The sequence below is a fragment of the Pristis pectinata genome, chromosome 30 (genome assembly GCF_009764475.1).
Source record: "Pristis pectinata isolate sPriPec2 chromosome 30, sPriPec2.1.pri, whole genome shotgun sequence".
In the NCBI taxonomy this organism is placed as follows: domain Eukaryota; kingdom Metazoa; phylum Chordata; class Chondrichthyes; order Rhinopristiformes; family Pristidae; genus Pristis; species Pristis pectinata.
In genome coordinates, this window is record NC_067434.1 from 15,676,415 (window position 1) to 15,698,279 (window position 21,865).

General features: G+C 43.9%; 1 protein-coding gene across 3 annotated transcripts in view; it reads left to right on the top strand.

The window, feature by feature from the left end:
- The window catches only part of unc5b (unc-5 netrin receptor B), a 250,740-nt gene that overhangs the window by 53,777 nt on the left and 175,098 nt on the right, over positions 1-21,865 (top strand). The window contains exon 1 of one of the 3 annotated variants that reach the window (XM_052041399.1): positions 8,237-8,265. The exons of the other annotated variants lie outside the window; for them this stretch is intronic. The gene's annotated coding sequence lies outside the window, so the exon portion shown is untranslated. Of the gene's footprint in view, positions 1-8,236; positions 8,266-21,865 lie in introns of those variants that run through there. 3 annotated transcript variants of the gene reach the window in all.

The following is a 21,865-nucleotide window of genomic DNA, read 5'->3' on the forward strand; positions in this document are numbered from 1 at the left end:
TGTGCTTCAGTTATAAAAGTAGAAAGCTGAGATTACCTGGGAAGTTTAAACCTAGCATCAGTCTGCAGGCATTGAATTGAATGCATGTGCAGGAGATGCAGCAGTCCCCAAATGCAGTCAGCTAATGCAATCTCTTGGCATGTTTGCCTCAAAAGCAGTTGGTTTATGATATACCAAAGGAGCATGTGAAGATTAATTAGAAAGGGAACCAAGTTTAGTTCTCATCTATAATGAGGCAATAGGGGCTTCAAATGACCCCCTCCTTCCCAGCATCAATGTCGTCACAGTACAGTGGAGTGACACAAACTAAGATTGGCCAGGGTTTCTTAGCCGCCCCCTGGACCTGGAGAGATCATGGACCACAGAGTTTGGCAACTTTAGTGATAGTTTAGGGAAGGCTTTTTACTGCAGTGATTGCAGGAAGAAACCTTTGGAAACCTTGATATCTCCAATGTGCCATCTTCCAGTTTATGGAGGATGACAAATTCTGGGAAGTAGTCATGTCCAAATCTCTTGGTATTCAGGGGGATTCCTATAAAGGTGAGGAAAGAAAACATGAAATATTGATGGCATCTGAATTATAGGCCATAATTCTGAACATCAGTCATATTTTCCCACCTTAGAGTCACTTAATGTTAAGTTATTGGAGCACCATGAACAAGCCAGACTTTTGATCCAGAGACAATATCACTGGGGCAGCCAGGGAATTTAAATACTAATAATTAAAAGATTAGGAATTTTAAAAGAAAGCTAACCTCATTAATGATGACCATAAACTACCAGGTTGTCATCAAACCCTATCTGGTTCACTAATGTTCAGGGAAGTAAATCTGTTGCAACTAACAATCTGCTGGAGGAACTCAGCAGGTCGAGCAGCATTTGTTTTCCTTGGTCTGGGTTGTATGTAACTCCATACCCACCAATGTGGATGATTCTTAAATGTCCCAGCAAGCCACTCAGTTTGGGAGGCAATAAGGTCAAATTCCAGTTAATTATCACATGCACAAGTCCATGTATACACAGGTGCATTGAAAAACTTACTTGCAGCAGCATCACAGGCACATAATATCTATTACACAACATTCTCAAGAAAAACATAAATTAAACATAAATTATACAAGAAAGAACACAATCAGAACAAAAAGAAACAAAACCATTGTAGTGCAAAGTGGTCATCGTGTTGCTATACTGAGGTAGTGACTAAGGTTGTGCAGGTGGTTCAAGAACCGAATGGTTGACTTAGTTACTGGCAATAAGTGCTGTTCTTACTAGTGACCTCCACATCCTATGAATGAACCAAAAAAGAAGGTTGACACCTCAGAATCAAGTTTATTATCACTGACACATTTTGTGAAATGTGTTGTTTTGCTGCAGCAGTACAGTGCAAGATATAAAAATTACTATAAGTTACAAAAATAAATAGTGCAAAAGAGGAATAATGGGGTATTGTTCATGGACCGTTCCGAAACGATGAGTGGGAGTGCTTCACGCCAATGGATCACAAACAAAATAAGCCGACATTACTGAGTAGTTGTCAGGATTGTGGAGTGGACGAGTATCTCGACAACTGCTCAGTAATGTTGACTTATTTTCTTTGTGATCCATTGGTGTGGAGCACTCCCAGCTCTTGTATCGTACCAGCCTGGCAGTGCCAGTTTCTGAAGCATTGGCCCATCTTCAGGCTCCTCTACGTCCTCCCTGCTGGTAGTAACGTGAAGAGGGCATATCCTGGGTGGTCCTTAATGATGGATGCAGCCTTCTTGAGGCATCGCCTCTTGAAGATGTCCTCTACATTGCAACACCACTCAACCAGCTGATCTATCTCACTCCTGTACACCACCTCATCATCCTCTCTGATTTTGCCAACAACAGTGGTGTAATCAGCAAATTTCTACAACACTTCACCTACTGCTGTTGGATACCCTGGGTTTTGCAAATGAAATGGGCATTGACTGCACGACAGGTAGTTTGAGTGAATTCTTGAAATGTAAGGTGGGCAAAGGCTGGTGTTTTAAAATGAATTGCTCAGAGAATAACGTGTCTAAGTGAATAACCAATTCTTTCCTTTTCTTTTCAGGTAAGTGCAACGTACTTTATCTTCCTAGTGCTGGCTATGTGCTGTGGTAATGAGATAGCGAGGGATTAGCTGGATGATTGCAGGCTGCACACTGAGCTGAGTTCCTCTGGGATGGTGGAGAGGACGAGTATCTCGACAACTGCTCGGTAATGTTGGCTTATTTCCTTTGTGATTTTGTTGGCTTATTTTCTTTGTGATCCGTTGGCATGAAGCACTCCCAGCTCTTGTGTTGTACCAGCCTGGCAGTGCCAGTTTCCAAAGCATTGGCCTATCTTCATCCACTCAATGCAACCAGAAGGCAAGCTCGTCTGGGGTGCATCGAGACCAAGCTGCCCAGTCTGGTTTAAAATATTCCTGGAGGATTTGTCACATGACGTCCGGCTTGCCCTAGCCAAACTGCTATTTTTTCCACCTGTCTCCAGTAGTTTTATAACTAACTAGAATCTCTTCAAAGAATTATAAAGAAGAAGCATACAATAGTTTCAACAGTCCAATAATATCTTTCCTGGGTCTCTCGACCAAAGTGTCTGGATGAGTAAACTCTAACTTCTGGAAACAAGAGAACTGCAAACACCTACAAAGCTGCAGAGAACTAACCTTCCAGCCTTCTGTGGTCTTTATCAAGTAAAAGCAAGTAAACCTACATTTCTCTAGCAGCCTTTCAAAACCTCCCAAAACACTTTACAGCCAATGAAATCCTTTTTTGAGATGTAGTTTGCAGTTATAATTTGGGCACAGACAGCTCCCACAAATGCAAAGTAATTGGAATTAATGGCATTGTTTAAGGGGCCAGAATAAGCTGGGCCACCGTCCTGAAATAATGCAATGGGATCTTTCTCATCCACCTGAAAGAGCAGACAGGGTCTTCATTTAACATCCCATCCCAAAGACATCAGCCTAGATTGTTGTGGTCAAGTCTCGAGTGGGACTTGAACCCACAACCTACTAGTCCTGAGCTGAGAGTGCTGCCCACTGAGCCACAGTGGGTACAGCTAGTCCTCCCTCACAGAATGTCTATTTTCAGCCACACAAGCTGTAAGCTGAGAGCCAATTTACTGAGACAATGCAAAAGAGTATTTTTGTATAAATTCTTTCAAGTTTGCTACTGCTGCATCAGCAGGAATGAAATAGCTGCTTTGGGCATCAGTGGACCCATGGATGTAGGTGATGGGGGGGGGGGGATCAATGTTATTGATACAGAGAAAGGTAGCAGCTGATGTGAGGTGGGTTTGGCCTTGTGTTAATAATTCCTAAATGGCACTCACTAAATCCAAAATTAATCCTGAAGTATCACTACGGACAAAGCCTCTACTGTGGACAGCAAAGAGGAGGCGAGGAAGAAATCCAACATTTCAAGTTGATAAATGCACCTCCAAGAATCCGGGTTCAATCTTTGCCCCAGGTGTTGTCTCTGTGGAGTTTGCACGTTCTCCCTGTAACTGCATGGGTTTCCTGTGTGCTCCAGTTTCCTCCCACAAACTAAAATTGTGTGGACTTGTAAGTTGATTTACCACTGTAAATTGCCCCTAGTTTGTAGATGAGTAGTAAAATCTGGGGGGAGTTGATGGTAATGTAGGGAGAATTAAATGGGTTGGGGTGGGATTAGTGTGAAAATAGGCAAATTTTAGTCAGGACAGACTCGGCTGAAGGCCTGTATCCATGCTGTATCTCTCTGACTCTGACTAAATCTGTGTGTGCAGTGGAAAGGAAGGTGGAATACAGTCTAAGCAACGTGGAATTATTTACAACCTACAACTACACGGTCAATTTTTAGTGTGGCAATTACTGTGCATAAATCTCAATGATTACTGATGAATGACTTTAATTGATGCAATTGCAAACATGCAATAAAACAGTCTTTTCCTTTAATGTGTCTCTGGCTTTGGCACATTAAGTCTGGTCTTGCTAAGCCCTTCCTGGTTCCCCATCTTTGCATACTGAACCCTGTCCTGGTATCTATCTCCTTAAAATAGATAGAGATGCAGGGAAAGGTTCACAAGGATGGTACTGGGCTAACAGCAGGAAGAAATGAACAGACTGAGATGTTTTGGGGTGACTTAATAGAGGTCTTTACTCTGACATGGTTAAGTAGGCAGGACTCGCATCTATACAACAAAGGACAATACAAGACAGGAACAGGCCATTCAGCCCAAAATGTTGTGCCAAACTACTCGCAGGTTTCACAACCTAGATTCAGAGGACCCCAACTTGAAATCCTGTGTAACTGTGTCCCCAGCACTAGTGTTTGACACAATAAGATCAATATAGGAGCATCTGCCAATCAACAAAGACTGGCTGAGAGAACGCAGGATTAGGGAATCAACCCTTCCCAATACTTTGGAGAAAGAAAGCATTTTGTCCATGTTATGCTATTTGAATTAGATTGTAGAAGATTTGCAGTCTCTGCAGGTTAAGTAGATGTTGAAAGTGACCAGGACAGGAAGGTCAAGTGCTCGCATGCAAAAGAAAGACTTGCATTTCTGTTGTGCCTTTCACTTGAAGACATCCACATACTGTCAATTCAATATTTAGTGGTTGGAGTCTGTGGCCATAAATAGCAGTGTGGCAATGCCAGATAACCTTTGTTTCAATGGGATTGAAAACTGAAAATGCTGGAAATACACAATGGGTCAGGCAGCATCTGTGGAAAGAAAAGCAATTGCCGTATCAGGATGTCAAAAGGCTCTTTGATCTGCAACGTTAACTGTTTCTCTTTCCACAGATGCTGCCTGACCCACTGAGTGATCTGTCCTTTAGACTTGCAGAACCTGAAGTCTTTTGATTTCTATTTGTTTCAATGGGATAGTCTGGGTGTTAAGTATCGGCTAGAAGCCTCCACCAGGGAATAGTGCTGTGGGATCTTTAACATCCATCTAAGAGGTGCCCCGTCTAACACCTCTGGAAAGTCGGTACCTCCAACTGTGCAGGACTCTTGCCAGTACTCCAGTGGAGCACAAAGCTGGACCTTGGGCTGAATTCCCTGTGGTGAGACAAGAACCCACAATCCTTCAATTCGCAGATAAGACTGCTTCAAGCTGAGCAACAGCTGGGCTGGTCGGAGTATTTTTGCCAATCAGATCATTGTTGGACTGCATGAGCTCAGACCGAAATGGTCGAGTGCCCAATCATCCTATAGTATAAGCAGTAAGCCTACAAAGTGGCGACGGCCCTCGCAGTGACAAGATAAGGATTTACCATCGGCAAACAGACTAATTGCTGGTTGCAAAAACCTTTTATCTGGTCAGGATCATTGTTGCTCCAGCTCTCAGTGCAACATTACGAAGGCCTTTAAGGTTTAATTTGCCTATCCTATAGAAACAGGAACTGAAGGAAGCAAAGACTGCTATGTGCTGCACGGTAGTAGGGTGGGTGAGAGAGATTGGACCCTGAATGTGGGAATGCATCCAGGTTTACACTGGGGTGTTGCTGCCTGTCAGTAGTGGGGTCGACAGAGGTGGGGTAGAATACATGAGTGGGAGTAGATGGCTCTGGATGCAATGGGAATTGGGCATTAACCCCCAAGCCAGAAGGCTTAAAACCTGTTTGATGTTGTACCTGTCAGCTAAACAATGCATAAGATATCTTTATTGGTCACGTGTACATCGAAACACACAGTGAAATGCATCTTTTTGTGTAGTGCTCTGGGGGCAGCCCGCAAGTGTCATCACGCTTCTGGCGCCAACATAGCATGCCCACAACTTCCTAAATGAGGGCTGGGCTCATTTTCTCACAACAGAAGCCTGGAACGGAGAGGGAACAACTTGGCAGAGTTAAAGCTTAGAATTTTGCCTGACAAGGATCAGTCTTTAAACGTCAGTTTTGAGAAAGAAGGGAGAATAAGCTAGTACATAATGCTCAGACAGCAATGGTGTCTGATCAGATTTGATAGACAAGGCCTGTTTGACATGACTGCCCTCGATTGTTGAACGTGTCTTTTTACACAGCAGAGGGTGTGAGGCACTGAATCTGATAGGGCTTCCCCTTCCCAAGTGAGTTTTGAATAACAAAAAAAATCAGCTCGAGACCTCCGATCAGCTTGTATCGGGTTTCTCTGCAACTTGTTTCCACCACTTCTGTTTGGTTCATTTATTGTTTCGGATTGAAGGTGTTTTCCTTTCCTCTTGGCTGAGCAGGTTCCCTGTCAACTTGAGTAGCTTTTAGGTGCTTTGAAGAGTTGGCAATGCAGTTTCTGAATGACTATAGGAGACTGAAGTGCTTGGAGCTGGTGTAGGGAATAGATTTGTGCTTCAGTTGTGAGTTGTTGACAAGTGACAAGAGATTATTAAACCGAATTGGAGCACCTGGGATAGAGGGTAATATACTGGTGTGGACTGAGAATTGACTAATAGAGTAGGAATAAATGGCTCCTATTCAGGTTGGGAGATTGTGACTAGTGAGGTACCACAGGGAATAAGGCTGTAGTCTGAGTTGTTCACCATTTATATCAATGATTTTGTATGAGGGCACAAAGTTTAATATATCCAAATTTGTTGATGATACAAAGCTGGGTTATGAGGATGTATAGAGGCTTCAAAGGGATATGGACAACTGAGCAAGCATATGACAGATGGAATATGTATTGAAACTTTGAAATATTTTTCAAATGGTGAGAACTTGCAAGGTGTTGCTGTTCAGAGGGCCCTTTTATGCAGATCACACTTACCATGCATATACAGCAAGTGATTAAGAAGGCAAATGGTATTGGCCTTTATTGTAAGAAAAGTTGATACAGGCATCCTAAATATCCTGCTGCAATAATATAGGACTTCATCTGGAATATTGACCTCAAAATCAGACCTCGCTTCAAGTTTAGTCTCCACATCTAAGGAATGATGTGTTTGTGATAACGGGAGTGGAAGGTTCCTCAGTAATCCCTGTGATAGGTGTCGGATTCTCCAATGAGGAGAGACTGAGCAGTTTAGAGAATGGGAGGTGGCCTCATTGAAACATTAGTGGGAAATGGTCAAGATTTGGAATTGAGAACTGATCTGATTCCAGAGCTAAGTGGGTTAACATTTCCTGTTTGCGGGTAACCTTGCCCTGCTTCGTTTGGGAAGGTTGGGGTAGGAGATGGTTGGAGTCTGGATCCAGCTTCAGATTATATGAGTCTCGGGATCAGTGTCGATAAGATGAAATAAGATTTCTTTATTAGTCACATGTACATCGAAACACACAGTGAAATGTATCTTTTTACGTAGTGTGTTCTGGGGGCAGCCCGCAAGTGTTGCCACACTTCCACGTGCCAACATAGCATGCCTACAACTTCCTAACCCATATGTCTTTTGGAATGTGGGAGGAAACTGGAGCACCTGGAGGAAACCCATGCAGACACGGGGAGAAGGTACAAACTCCTTACAGCTGCAGGAATTGAACCCGGGTCGCCGGCACTGTAATAGTGTTACGCTAACTGCTACACTACTGTGGGAGCAGAGCTGATTGGTTGCATAATTTAGTGGCTGCAGGGTGAGGGATGGGCTGTCCCATTAGGGATGCATCATCATGGGGCAGTCTCAATGGACACCCAGCCATTTATTTGCCCACTAAATTTGCAAGTTAATGCTTCTGCCCTGACCCAGATCACAGCCCTGGTTCCAGGTTGCTCCATGTCAGCAGCAAGTGGAAACTATTTCCCAGTGTGAGAGTATAAACAGACTCTTGGTATCCCTGGGCTTTGAGTTTACAAGAGCAGTTTGAGATTGCCATTATGTCAGTAGAACAGATTTCCTTTATGGCAGAGATGAAATGATGGAAATGAATTACATGTTGATGACTATAAGTTGGAAAAGAGAACTCCCAAGTTGTTGGAAGTGTGGGGCTCTCTTGTAATAAGATACAGACACTCTAGGTTTTCCACTAAACTGGGTTTTTATTTGGTTTTCTGTCTTTAAGATGGTTCTATCACTACCAGGAGACCTTGGAGTCATTATGTAAATATGCTTTTGAAAAGCACTCAATGCAATGATGCTATACTTGAATTGTTTTTGTCCAGTATGTTCTGACCTTTGAACTCTGATCCCTTTGTGCATTGAAGATCTAATTTTTCCTAAATGCATCATCTGTGCGATGCCAGTTTAATGTGTGTAATGTGGTGGACCCAGGAATATCAGAGGAGGGAGCAGCTTGATCTGGAGAGTTGGATTTCCTCACTAGACAGAGGGAGCTGCTTTCGTAAGAAAAGTGAAACAAAGGTAATTGTTGCATGCCCAGTTAGCCTGGTCCAAGCTGGCGATGTGACGCTGACAGTTTATCCGATGTTCAATTGATTAAATGAACACATTTCTGCTTCAGATGGAGTCATCATGCTGGTGCTTTGTCTCGTCCTCTTGTGCCCATGCTCACATCTCTATCTGGTGACTGTAATATCAAAATAATATAAAGTGGATATGATAAATTTATTATATAATTGAGATATAGAGTCATACATCAGGGAAACAGGCCCTTCGGCCCAACTGATCCATGCCGACCAAGATTTCCACCTAAGCTAGTCCCATTTGCCCATGTTTGGCCCATATCCCTCTAAACCTTTCCTATCCATGTACCTGTCCAAGTACCTTTTAAATGTTGTTAATGTACCTGCCTCAACCACTTCCTCTGGCAGCTCATTCCACATACTGACCACCCTCTGGGTGAAAAAGTTGCCCCTCAGGTTCCTGTGAAATCTCTCCCCTCTCACCTTAAACCTATGCCCTCTAGTTCTTGGTTTCCCAAAGCTGGTTTAACTTTCAACCTCATGGCAACTGGGAGTCAATTTTCCTGGTCACTGAATGAAATTTGCCAACCCTTCATGGTGTTCTGTGCCAGCTCTTGGTGGAGTCTTGTGGTGTGTGCTGTCGGTTAGATCTTCACCACACTTGATGACAGGCTGGAAATGTGAGCTGATAACAGCAGGGCAGGCGTAATATGGCATCTGGGGACTGGGAACAACACACAATGTGCTTAACCAAGGAGGCTTAAGAATAGAGTAAGAAATAGGAAATGAAATGAATCAGAAAAGGAAGACTTGCATTTCTCTAATGCTCTTCTTGTTTCTTACATACTGCCAATGAAGCACTTCTAAGCTTGGTAATGTAAACTGTGGGCATACAATTTAGACACCAAGCTCCACAAAAAGCAATCTCATAACAACCTGAGAATCTATTTTGGAAATGTCATTTCTAGCATATTGGGTGAAAGCCCCAGCTTGTCTTTGAATAGTGCCATTCCCGGACTGACGGAGATTCTTATTCACTGATCGGAAATCCAGCAGCGGATTCAAGGAGACAGAGTTCAGGTGGCTGTGCACCGCAGACTTGACGAATTGGCCAATGAAAATTGCAGGGATATGGAGAAACAGTATGTTTCCCATCTAAGGATTCAGCCAGACTCGATGGGTCAGAGGTATTGGTTTATTATTGTTCACTTGTACCGAGGTACAGTGAAAACTTGTCTTGCATACCGATCATACAGGTCAATTCATTACACAGTGCAGTTACATTGGGTTAGTACAGAGTGCAATGATGTAGTACAGGTAAAAACAGGATAAAGTGTCACAGCTATGGAGAAAGTGCAGTGCAATAAGGTGCAAGGTCACAACAAGGTAGATCGTGAAGTCATAGTCCATCTTTGTATAAGGGAACCGTTCAATAGTCTTATCATAGTGGGGTAGAAGCTGTCCTTAAGTCTGGTGGTATGTGCCCTCAGGCTCCTGTATCTTCTACCCGATGGAAGAGGAGAGAAGAGAGAATGACCCGGGTGGGTGGGGTCTTTGATTCTGCTGGCTGCCTCAGCAAGACAATGAGAGGTAAAGACAGAGTCCAAGGAGGGGAGGCTGGTGTCCGTGATGCGCTGGGCTGTGTCCACAATTCTCTGCTGCCTCCTGTGCTGTATCTAACCAACATTCTTTGAAGAGAACGTTTCTTTCACTGGCATCCAGTCGTGGGTCCACAACTGATCATAATGCACGCTGTGGGAGATGTTAACACATCATTGCAAGAACATTCTATCACCTAGTTCTCTTTCCTTTATGATGCACATAGTGGTATCCCAGTGATGAGTGAAATTAAAATAGAACAAACAAAATAGAAGAGTACAGCACTGGACAGGCCATTCGGCCCACAATGTTGGGCCAATCTTGATGCCAAGTTATACTAAATGTCCTCTTCCTGTGTATCATCCATCTCCTGCTATTCCCTTCACAATCATCTGTCTACCAAACCAAACAGCCTGCTTCCACTGCTACCCCTGGTAACCTGTTCCAGGCACCTACCACTCCATAAATAGGGCAGGAAGAGGCCCTTGCTAAGGATAAACATTGGCTTTGACTGCTTAGACCGAGGGTTGCTTTTGTGTTGTATACTTTAACGTAATCTACTTTACAGCAGGTTTTTCATTCTAGCAGCTTTGTATTGAACCTGAGCCACCTCCTACGTCTCTTCCCCTGCCCTGATCAGGAAATCCTTCCAATCCTTTCACCTTTGGGTATGTGTACATGAGAAATAGGAGCAGGAGTAGGCCACATCTGGCCCGTCAATCCTCTCACTCACCTCTGCCATCCCCTGTAGGACCAGATTCCACATTCTGGATAAAGAGGTTTCTTCTGAATACCTTTAGGGTGTTTAATATCTATTCTATATTTAAGGCTGACACAAGGGACTGCAGACTCTGGAATCTAGAGCAACAAACAATCTGCTGGAGGAACTCAGTGGGTCGAGCAGCATCTGTTGGGGGGGGGGGGTGGGGTGGGGGAAGGGGAAGGGGGGAAGGAATTGTTGACATTTCAGGTCAAAACCCTGCACCAGTCCTGGTGCATTTGTCGTTCCATATTGTACAAGATGACTGTCTGCTTAATCTTTGCCTCTTATCTGGTACACCTTGTATAAGATGATAAGAGGCATAGATTGCGTGGACATTTATAGACTGTTTCCCAGGGCGAAAATGGCTCACACGAGGGGGCATAATTTTAAGGTGATTGGAGGAAGGTATAAAGGGGGATGTCAGAGGCAAGTTTTTTTTTTTACACAGTGGTGGGTGCATGGAACCCACTGCTGGCAGAGGTGGTGAAGGCAGATACATTAGGGACATTTATGAGACTCCTAGATAGCCACATGAATGTCAGAAAAATGGAGGGCTATGGGGGAGGGAAGGGTTAGATAAATCTTAGAGCAGGATAAAAGGTTGGCACAACATCGTGAGCTGAAGGGCCTGTACTGTGTTGTAATGTTCTATGTTCTATTTAAGGCCCTGAGTCTTGGTGGTTTTCAAAGTAGAGGGGTATCTAAGTCCCCACTTGGCATTCTCCTGTCTAGGGTTGCAGCCCGTTCAATGTGCATTATCCAAAGGATACGCAGATTGAATTAGTGGGGTTGGGAATCTCATACATTTTAAAACATAAAACAGTACAGCACAGGAACAGGCCCTTCAGCCCACAATGTTGTGCCAAATCAATTACATCATTAGTAATCAAATGCCCAACTAAACTAATCCCTTCTGCCTACACAATGTCCATATCCTACCATTTCCCTCACATTCATGTGCCTATCTAAGACCCTCTTGAACACCCCTATATTATTTGCGTCCACCACCGCCCCAGGCAGCGCATTCCAGGTACCACCACTCTCTGTGTATAAACTTGCCCCGCACATCTCCTTTGAACTTACCCCCTCTCACCTTAAATGCATGCCCTCTGGTATTAGACATTTCAACCCTGGGAAAAAGATACTGGCTGTCTACTCTATCTATGCCTCTCAATCCTATAAACTACTATCAGATCTCACCCTCACCCTCCGCCGCTCCACAGAGAACAACCCAAGTTTGTCCAACCTCTCCTCACAGCACATGCCCTCTAATCCAGGCAACATCTTGGTAAACCTCTTCTGCACCTTCTCCAAAGCCTCCACATCCTTCCTATAATGAGGAGACCAGAACTGAATGCAATACTCCAGATGCAGCCTAACTAAAGTTTTGTAAAGAGTTCTTTAGAACCATTTGGCCTGCAGGTCTCAAGCTGGTAAGACAGCTAATGGAGAGAGGTGCCTGTATAGGGAGGCAGCCTCTCTGTGCATCAGCCTGTTACACGGAGATCTCTTTGCAGGCTGACATTTTACAAAGTGCTTGCAGGTCCTTTCAGCTTTATGATGTCATCTAAGCCTGGTGGTGATCAGATTACCGTTTGTTAATTCACTTTTAGGTATCATTTATTCTGCTTCTAACCCACTACCAGGCATCCATTGTACTCGAATATAATTGACTTATGAAGTGCCCATTATCTGGTCTAATTCCTTACTGCACATCTGTTGCTTCTTATTCTCTTGACCTGCCTTTTTGTCACTCCTAGACTGCAGGTTCTCCACTGCACAATGTATGTCATTGCCAGAGAACTAGGGTGAAGCTGTGTAAGTGGAGCCAAGAAAACACTTTAAAGGGCCTTATATTCACACAGAAATCTATGTAAAGCATTGGACTGCCACATTCTGGGTTTGTTTTGGTCTTGTTCAGAAGCCACCCCCACCACCCCCCCCCCCCCCCCCCCCCCCCCCCCCCACCACCACCCTGTCTCTGAGCTGCTGGTCAGAATTGCTGAGTCCCCACACACTCTTTAACAGAGGAGGTGTATAGAAGCAGAGGAGAGAATTACCAGGAAGGCTCCCAGGAGAATCGGGCTGGACTCTGTAGCTTCAATGACCCATTTGTTTTTACCTCACACTGAGTGTGAGACATCACTAATGGAGACCAGTAGTCAAAACTGCTCCAGGAATGAATGGTTCATTGCTTGCCTTTTCCTCCACAGAGGCTGTATGGTGTCATACAAATTGTATGCCTTTTGACTCCATTTCTTTCCCAAGTAGCTATGACTTTGCTATTCAACTTCAACAGGTGAATTAACCCCAAATATTTAACTTGCACAGCACAACATGGGTCCTCTATGACCTCCCCAATCTTACACCCTGGTGTACGCATTACATCTTCTCCCCCCTCCCCCACCCACTACCTTCCCCTCTCACCTGGACTCACCTCTCCCCTACCTGCGTGTGCCCCTTCCCCCTCCCCCCCCCCCCCCCCCCCACCTTCTTATTGTGGCTTCTGCCCTCTTCCTTTCCAGTCCTGATGAAGGGTCTTGGCCCGAAACGTCAACTGTTTATTTCCCTCCGTGGATGCTGCCTGACCTGCTGAGTTCCTCCAGCACTTTTTGTGAATGCTCCAGATTCCAGCATCTGCAGAATTTCTTGTGTCTCCTCTGAGCAATAGTCTTCCCCTCAGGCTTAACGAGGTTCAAGAGCTTTCAGTATAAACATCAACTACCAGAGCGCACTCCGAGGGTCTCTCCCAGAGAGCACATGTGGTGCAGGATGCACATCTGCACACTGAAGTAGTTCCTGCTCAGCAACACTTTATCCGGCTTCAACCTTCTGACTGCTTTTTCCCATTATTGTTTCTTTAATAGCACCATTGAAAAGCTCGACTGATTAAGCATTTCACACATCTGTAATACAGGATGTTGAGCTTGGCGTGTTCGGTCTTTTGTTTCCTCAGCCCTCTGAGTTCTAAGTTTGTCTCACGTATCCAGGCATTCCTGGTGAGCATTCCCACCCTATGGATTACTCGGAAAGACTGGGACACAGCAACATCTTGTATGCAGTCTTTAATGTCACGAAAGGACAGTATGAGGTACCCAAGATGGGATCCAGGCCATGCTGGAAAGCTTAGAGAAGGTATTTTCAAGGAAAATTGAAGGAGGAAAGAAATGCAGAAGGGTATGGGGTTCAGTGGATCGATGCCAGAATCCAGGGCTTGGCAACAGAAGGCATGGCCGACTGTGGTGCAGCAGTGAAATTTGTGGACATTCCTCAGGATTGGAAGATCATCTTGATCACTGAGGACTGGAGGAGACGGGGAGGGGTGCAAGTGTGAATGGATTGGAAAATAACACCAAATCGCACGGAATAGAATGTTGATTCTATTATATTAGTAAGAATGGTCTTTCATCTCATTCTTGTTTTTACAGTGCCTTTCACAACCTTGTGTCATTACAAAATGTCTTGGAGCCAAAAAATGCTTTTGAAGTGGAGTCAGTGTACTTGACACTGAAGCTTGTGAATCTCAGGAATTCTCTACCTCGGGCTTTGGGTGTGCAGTCATCGAGAAGATTCAAACCTGAGATTTCTGGGGGATGGTAGTGGAGTTGAGGTAGAAGATCAGCCACGATAATAAATGCAGAGTCGAGTCAAAGGGTGGAATGGCCACCTCCTGCTCCCTGTATGAAGGGCTCTGACCCAACTTGTGCACCTCCCACAAACAGATAAATGGCCAAGTAACCTGTTACTAGGTGTCAGGTGAGGGATAATTATTAACCTGGACACTGAGAGGATTCCCTTGCTCTTGGAATAGTGCATTGGGAGGCTTTCTGCCCACATGAGAAGGGCATTGGTTTAACAGCTCAACTAAAAGGCGGCACCTTTAACAGAGCAGCAGCACTGAAGTTTTAAGTCTGCTGTTCTTATACTCTCCAGAACTGAAACACCTTCTAAATAAGGTGAAGAGAAAGAAATCTCTCCATTATTCTGTGGGGAATTCAGTGAAGCAATCAGTGAAGCTGGGATTGTGGGAGATTCATTGCACGTTACACAAAAATGGCCACATCTTATCTTGTCATCTATTCTTGTATTTGAAGTGTGTGGTTGACATTTCAGATCATTGGAATGATTTGTTCCTTTCTCCCTGTTTTCCTCTAATGGACTATCTTATCAATAAAGGGTAGTCCTTACTCTCTTTTTCTGGTTCCTCTGTTGATCTGCCAAATTCCCCAGAGAGAATGCAAACATGACTATGATTTACTGTATTGCAGCATTCCTGTACCTCACCCAGTGCAATTAAAATGTTCATCCTTTCCTAACAGGGCAGGAATAAAGACCCCAAATTCAGTGGTACAGCAACTGGACATCTTTGCAACAAATTCTTGTCAGCATGGCAAAAGGCAATGGTGAAATGTTTCAGATTGTATGATGCTTTCAGATTCAGTGGGTGATAAAAGATGACCCTGTGGTTCATGAATACAGCCCGACCAAGTCTCTGGTTTTGACGTGAGGTGTTATCACCATCCCTCTCCAATGCAATAGGGATCTGCTAAGTATCTCCAGCTTATCGGTTTTGGTTTTATATTTTGCTTTTAATTTAAATATCATTATTTCTTAATGAAACGACAACTAAAATTTATTTTTTGCTCTTACGGAGGACCAGATCTTGTCATAAATGAGCAAATGTTGGAAACAGCAGGTTCAGTAACGTGTGAAAAAGGAAACAGAGTTAACGTTTCAGGTTGAGGTGCCTTCACATCTTATTATAGCTTTGACCAGGATACAAAGAATAATCTGGGGACAAGGTGACTATTATTGGCAATTGCAAACTCTTATAAATAATCAACTGTGAAAATCTGAGAGTGTATTGTATCTGCAGCTCCCCCGATGCCTGTGCAGGTCCATCCCATTGAACAGGTGCTCGAGTTTTCTTAGCCGGTACCAGCACAAAGAAGAGCAATGGGGACTGCAATAATGACAGACCATTGGTATGAGCGTAGTACATGTATGGAAACCGTTCGGGCTGTGGTTTATTTTCAGATCCACCTCATCCTTGATCTTGCCCCTTCCGATTAATGTCCTCCAGGCCTTTGACCCTCCAACTACCTGTTCCTTTGATTCTAGTTTCCTGCTCAATCTGATCATTGGTGCCCATACCTGTAGCTACCAAAGACCTAGTCATAAATTTGTAGACTAAATCCCCACAGTAGGCAGAAGAATAAAATGAGAGGACACTCAGCAATGTTGGAGGAGAGGAGAGACTGTGACATTGCAGGAGCTGTACTTTGGAACAAGGTGTTGTACCAAATCTGCTCATTTGGATGGACATAAGAGATGCCAGTTTTGAAAGAAGAGCAAAACCTTCTCCTGGCCCTCGATCATCAGCATTAGAGTGGGCAAAGAGTCCATTTGCTTGCTTTGCTTTTTGTGGGACTATGCTGTGTGCAAATTGACCAAGGTTCATCTTTGTGACAATGGTGAATGCATTTTGAAAATAGTTGCATTACAATCTGGGACATCTGAAGGACATGAAGCAGTTTTGAAATTCGCCCTTCCTCTCTGAGCATGTATCGTGCTTGTTCAGTTAGAAATAGATTCAATTTGTGTACCACAGGTCCCACAAGCTTCAATGTGATAATGTCTAGATAAGCTGCTGCAATGATATTAGGAATAAATATTAGCCAGGACAGCAAGATAAGATATCTTTATTAGTTACATGTACGTTGAAACACCACAGCGAAATAGATCTTTTGCATAGAGTGTTCTGGGGGAAGCCCGCAAGTGTCGCCACGCTTACGGTGCTAATATAGCATGCCCACAACTTCCTAACCTGTACGTCTTTGGAATGTGGGAGGAAACCGGAGCACCCGGAGGAAACCCACGCAGACACACGGGGAGAGCATACAAACTCCTTACAGACAGTGGCCAGAATTGAACCCAGGTCGCCGGCGCTGTGATAGCGTTACGCAAACAGCTACACTACCGTGCCTGCCCCGATTGCCCTGTAATATTTTTTTATCCACGCCCTGATTTGACGTATTGTCTGAAAGGCGACACCTTTGATGGTGTACCATTCCCTTGACACTGCTCGAGACCATCAACGTAAATTTTGTACTTGAGTCTCTCAAATCGAACTTGAACGTGCAATTCTTACAATAAACTTTAAACATTGGAAGAGAGCCAATCACTTAATGTTGCATACCTTAAAGTAAACTTGCAAGCATTTTTGTACATTCCCTAGCAATTGAATTTTGCTTGATCAACAAATATATATTGCAAACAGTTTGAGTTTGTTGTTTTATAAACACACCTTGATGCACAATAATATATTGTGTATTGCAATTTTTTTGAGGGATGTGTCCCTTCAGCTGATCACTCATATTTTAAAAAGGACAGAATAGGTTTGCATTTTCTGATATCTTCAAGTGACCTTCTCTTTGCATGCTGTGTGTGTACTTGGTACATGGCCAGGTGTGCGTGTTTGTGATGTTCCGCCACAATCTACCTTAACTAGAACCAGTAAGAGCACAGCTCCCAGATCCTGCTTGATCTGGATCCTATCCAGATGTCTGTCAGTGGCCCAACACACAATGGGTCTTGTTCATTGTATTGCCAAAACAAAACATCCCAACAGTATTTTCCTGTGGGGGAGGGATGATTGGGTTGTCATTCTTCACCTGAGCTATAGGATCCAATCCCACGATGATTCTTGCATTGTCTCAGATCTAATCCCCACCCACCTACATGGAAGACTGACCCCCCCCCCCCCCCCCCCCCCCACACACACACACACACACACACACAAATCTTACTTGGCAATAATAGCAGAGAAATGATTGTTGTTATCAGCTGAAGCATGCTAAGACATTGAAATGAATTAAGAAAACAGAAAATGCGAGAAGCACTCAGCAGGTCAAGCAGCATCTGTGGAGAGAGAAACAGTTATGTTTCAAGACAGGAATTTCCAGCAAGTACAGGTCTTTTTTATTTTTACATTTAAAGTAAATATTCCTGATTGACATCCTTTGATAAAGTTCCAATCTATTGGGTGTAATTGGGTCAACAATCCATCTCATTGAAATCCACAGGGCCTGACACAGCAGATGGTGGGGAAGAGGTTTCCCCAGACCAGACCATCTGGTACCGGGGGTCACAGTTTCAAATAAAGAGTCAAACATTTAGGACAAAAGCTGAGAAGAAATTTCTTCACCCAGACTGCAGAGAATCTATGGAATCCTAGACCCAAGAGTGTCGTGGAGTCTCGGTCACTGAGTATGTTCAAGACAGTATTAGGGGAATTGGGAGGACATGAGGGAAGTGGCTCTGGGGTAGAAGGTCAGCAATGATTTTATTGAAGGGCAGAGCAGGCACGAGGGGCCGAATGGCCTACTCCTGCTATTTTTGTCCTTGAGAGTCTATCCTTTCATAGATATTATATATAAAAGTTTCTTCAGAAACAGGCCCTTTGGCCCACCCTGTCCATGCTGTACTCATCTATACAATCATATTTACCAGTATTTGTCCATAGCCTTCTATGCCTTGTGTGTACAGCTAAATGTCTGCCTGCAGAGCTGGGGCCTTTTACATGTGATGATTGCCTATTGCTCCACAGCATTTGAGTGATGGGCTGTGCCTGGGTCACATCCATCAGGAGTGTGAGGGTAAGAGGATGGCTGCATGAGGGCTCACCTCTGAGACTGAAAGGTTCACATCAGCTCCTTCTGAGCAATTCTCTTTCAGCTCATTGCTGTGGGTGCGTGGAGACTGAAGACGCTGCAGTGAGTCTGACCTTGTGCAGAAACCAGCATCAGAGTGAGGTCTACAGGGGAATGGTTACAGCTGATCCCGCTAATGAACCAAGTCAGCAAGAAGATACCTGGTAGAAATCGGAGGAGTACTTTACACTTAGAACTGGGGCTTGTAGCCCTTGTAACATTCAGCAGCGTTCTGTTTCACAAATAGGACCATTTAAAACAGCTGAATCGAGCCTGCTGCTGCTTTTTGGAAAGATTCCTAGAATTAATTCCACCTTCTCAGCTGACAGTGTTGACTTAGCTTTGTGACTCATTACCTGAAAGCACTGCCCCTGTCACTGCAGTCAGATGATGTGGAGTTAACACCTATGTTAAGAAATTAAGACTTTTTTATGATTTCTTTTACAAAGCATTTTACTGCCAAAACAATATACTTTGGAAGTACAGTCACTGAGGTAGTGTCAGAAATGTGACACCTGTGGGTGCAGTGGGGCTGGGGAACTTTAGAAATATCAATGCAGGTCCTTACCGGGTTACATATGAACGAGCATTTGGGAGACCAGCAGGACGAATTTGCCAGCTACTGCAGGTATCTTCTGCCAGGTGGGAACCAGGCATTTCTGTGTGCTCCTCTCCTTCAAGTTATTGCACTAAATTAAAGACACTATGCATTACCAAAAAAGAAGAGGTAGGCCATTTAGGAACCAAAATTTGGAATTTCTTCACTCAGTAGTGAGTTTCTGGAATTCTGTACCCCAGAAGACTGTAAAAGCTCAGTCATTGATTGAATTCAGAATCTATTGATCTTTGGGTACTAATCAAAGGATGAAGCAGGAAAATGCTGAGGTAAAAGGTTAGTAGTAGTCTGTTTCCATGCTATATCTCTCTCTGGGTGCTTCGGTTTCCTCCCACATTCCAAAGACGTACGGGTTGGGAAGGTGTGGGCATGCTATGTTGACGCTGGAAGCATGGCGACACTTGCGGGCTGCCCCCAGAACGTTCTACGCAAAAAAAGATGCATTTCACTGTGTGTTTCGATGTACATGTGAGTAATAAAGATACCTTAATAATAGAAAGGATGAAAGAAATGAAGGCAGGAATAACCGATTCAACCTGCGCCTGTTAGGGTCAGTGCTTTCGTGTAATGGCACAGGTTGAATGGTCTGTACCTGCTCCCAAATCTTTCATCCTTTCTATTATTATAGTCATAGAGTCACAGAGATACAGCATGGAAACAGACCCTTCGGCCCATCAAGTCCACGCTGACTATCAACTGCCCATTTTTACCCTACCCTCATCCATTTTATTCTCTCCACATTCCCATATGCTACCAACTCGGATTCTGCCACCGACCTACCCCAGGGGCAACTTACACTGGCCGATCAACCTACCAGCCTGTGTGCCTGTAGAATGTGGGAGGAAACCGGAGCAGTGAGAGGAAATTCACACAGTCACAGGGAGAACATGCGAACTCACCACAGACAGTACCATAGGTTGGAATTGAACCTGGGCCACTGGAAGCTTTGAGCTGACAGCTCTACTAGCTGTGTCACTGCGCCACTCCCATTGTGGACTGCAGCATTAGTGAGCGCAGTGTGACAAAGGATTGTTCATGAAAAATCTGCATGGAGTATTCCATTCTATGCAAATTGGGTTTACAATTTTATTGGAAAGATTTGACTTTCTATAGCACCTTTCAGAATGTCCCAAAGCACTCTTCAGCCAATGAAGTGCAGTCACTGTGGGAAAAGTGGTTGCCGATTTGCACGCACAGACTTCTCGTGAATAGCAATGTGATGATCAACTTGTAAACCTTTATTCCCAGTATTGTTGAGTCAGGGATGATCATTTGCCAGGATACAAGGGATAAATCCTCTGTACCACTGCTAGATAGTATAATGAGATCTTTTACCTCTGATTTTTGACCAAGGTTTAACATTTCGTCTGAAAGACAGCACTTCCAACAATACAGCAATCCCTCAGTCCTGTACGGGAATCTCAGCCTGAATTGTCATGTTTAATCCCCAGAAAGAAATTTGAACCCATAACCTTCAAATCTGACACTAAGCCACCGTTGACACTACCTACATTGATATCAACAGCATTAACAAAGGTATTGGCTTTTCTATTATGATATTTTGACAGGCATGGAGACTATTGCAAGGTTTGAGCAAGGCATTTAAATTTAAATGCACTGGTGCACCAAACTGTCATCAACATCACAAAATATTAAAATGTGTCATGGTAACTGTCAGGCTTATACAAGATTGTTGCAAGGAGCTGGCAGTATTAGGAATAACAAACATGTGTATTTACTTGTGAAACAGCACATCGGTTTATAACTGGCATGTACGATAGATGACTGTAGCACTGCATAATGAAAATAGCTACCAGACAAGCTTAGTCACCTAAGCTCATTGACAGATGATATGGCTATTGTGATTATGGACGATGTTATTAAACAGGAGCTGTCATGTAGAATGCTAAAGACAATAGTGTGTCAGGACACTGGGGTGCCTGAGGATGATCAGGCCAGGAGTCATGTGTGACTGGTAGGCAAGTATCATTGGTAGGAATATTCTGCCTGTTGCCGAATCTGCAAATCGAGACTTCACTCCATCCATGTAGAGGAACAGCCAGCCGATCAGTTTTCAATCCTCTGAGATTGTAGCCAGCAAATGAGAGACATGAAGTGGGGCATCTGCCTAGTCTTCACCTGGTATTGGGGAGTGGCTTAAACATGCAGTGGGAATGAGTGGCTCACATTAATCTGACACATCACGCCACTTCAGAGATGTTTTCACTCAATTGATAATTTGGAGTTGCAATCACCGTTGTCAAGTGTGGAAGCCAGGTTATACACAAGGCTCCACAGAGTTGAGCAATTTTGCTTGGGGCACCTTTCAGTGGGAATTTGAATAAGCAGGAGATTTCTTTGTAACTCATTCATGGGGTGAAGGTATCACTGATGAGATCAGCATTTACCAGCCATCCTAATTGTCCCTAAATTAAGCGTTTTACAGGAGCTGTTCTTGAGGGCAGCTAAGAGTCAACCACTCTCCTCTGGGTCTGGAGTCACATAAAAGAGAATAGATTTCCTTCAATGAAAGACATTCTTGAACCAGAGGGAATTTTATAAAAATCCAGTTATCTCTTGAACAGTATTACTGATACGGGTGTTTTAATTTCAGGTGGCATAACTTCATTTAAGTTTCTCATCTTCTGTGGGATTTGAACTCTTGTTTTCCCATCATTAGTCCAGATTTCTGTGGTTATGCTACTGAGCTGGAAATCCAATGCTTCTGTTTCCCTGAACCAGTAGATCTGTACCTTTTCATTCGCACCTTATGATAGTCCCCGGATCAGAATTTCCCACACCAGTCACCACCTGCACATGTTGTTTATTTGAGTAACTGTGAACAATTGTATAAAACTGGAATGGGAACTACCTGGAACAAGAGCCAGATCCTCTTGTCAGCCTGGAT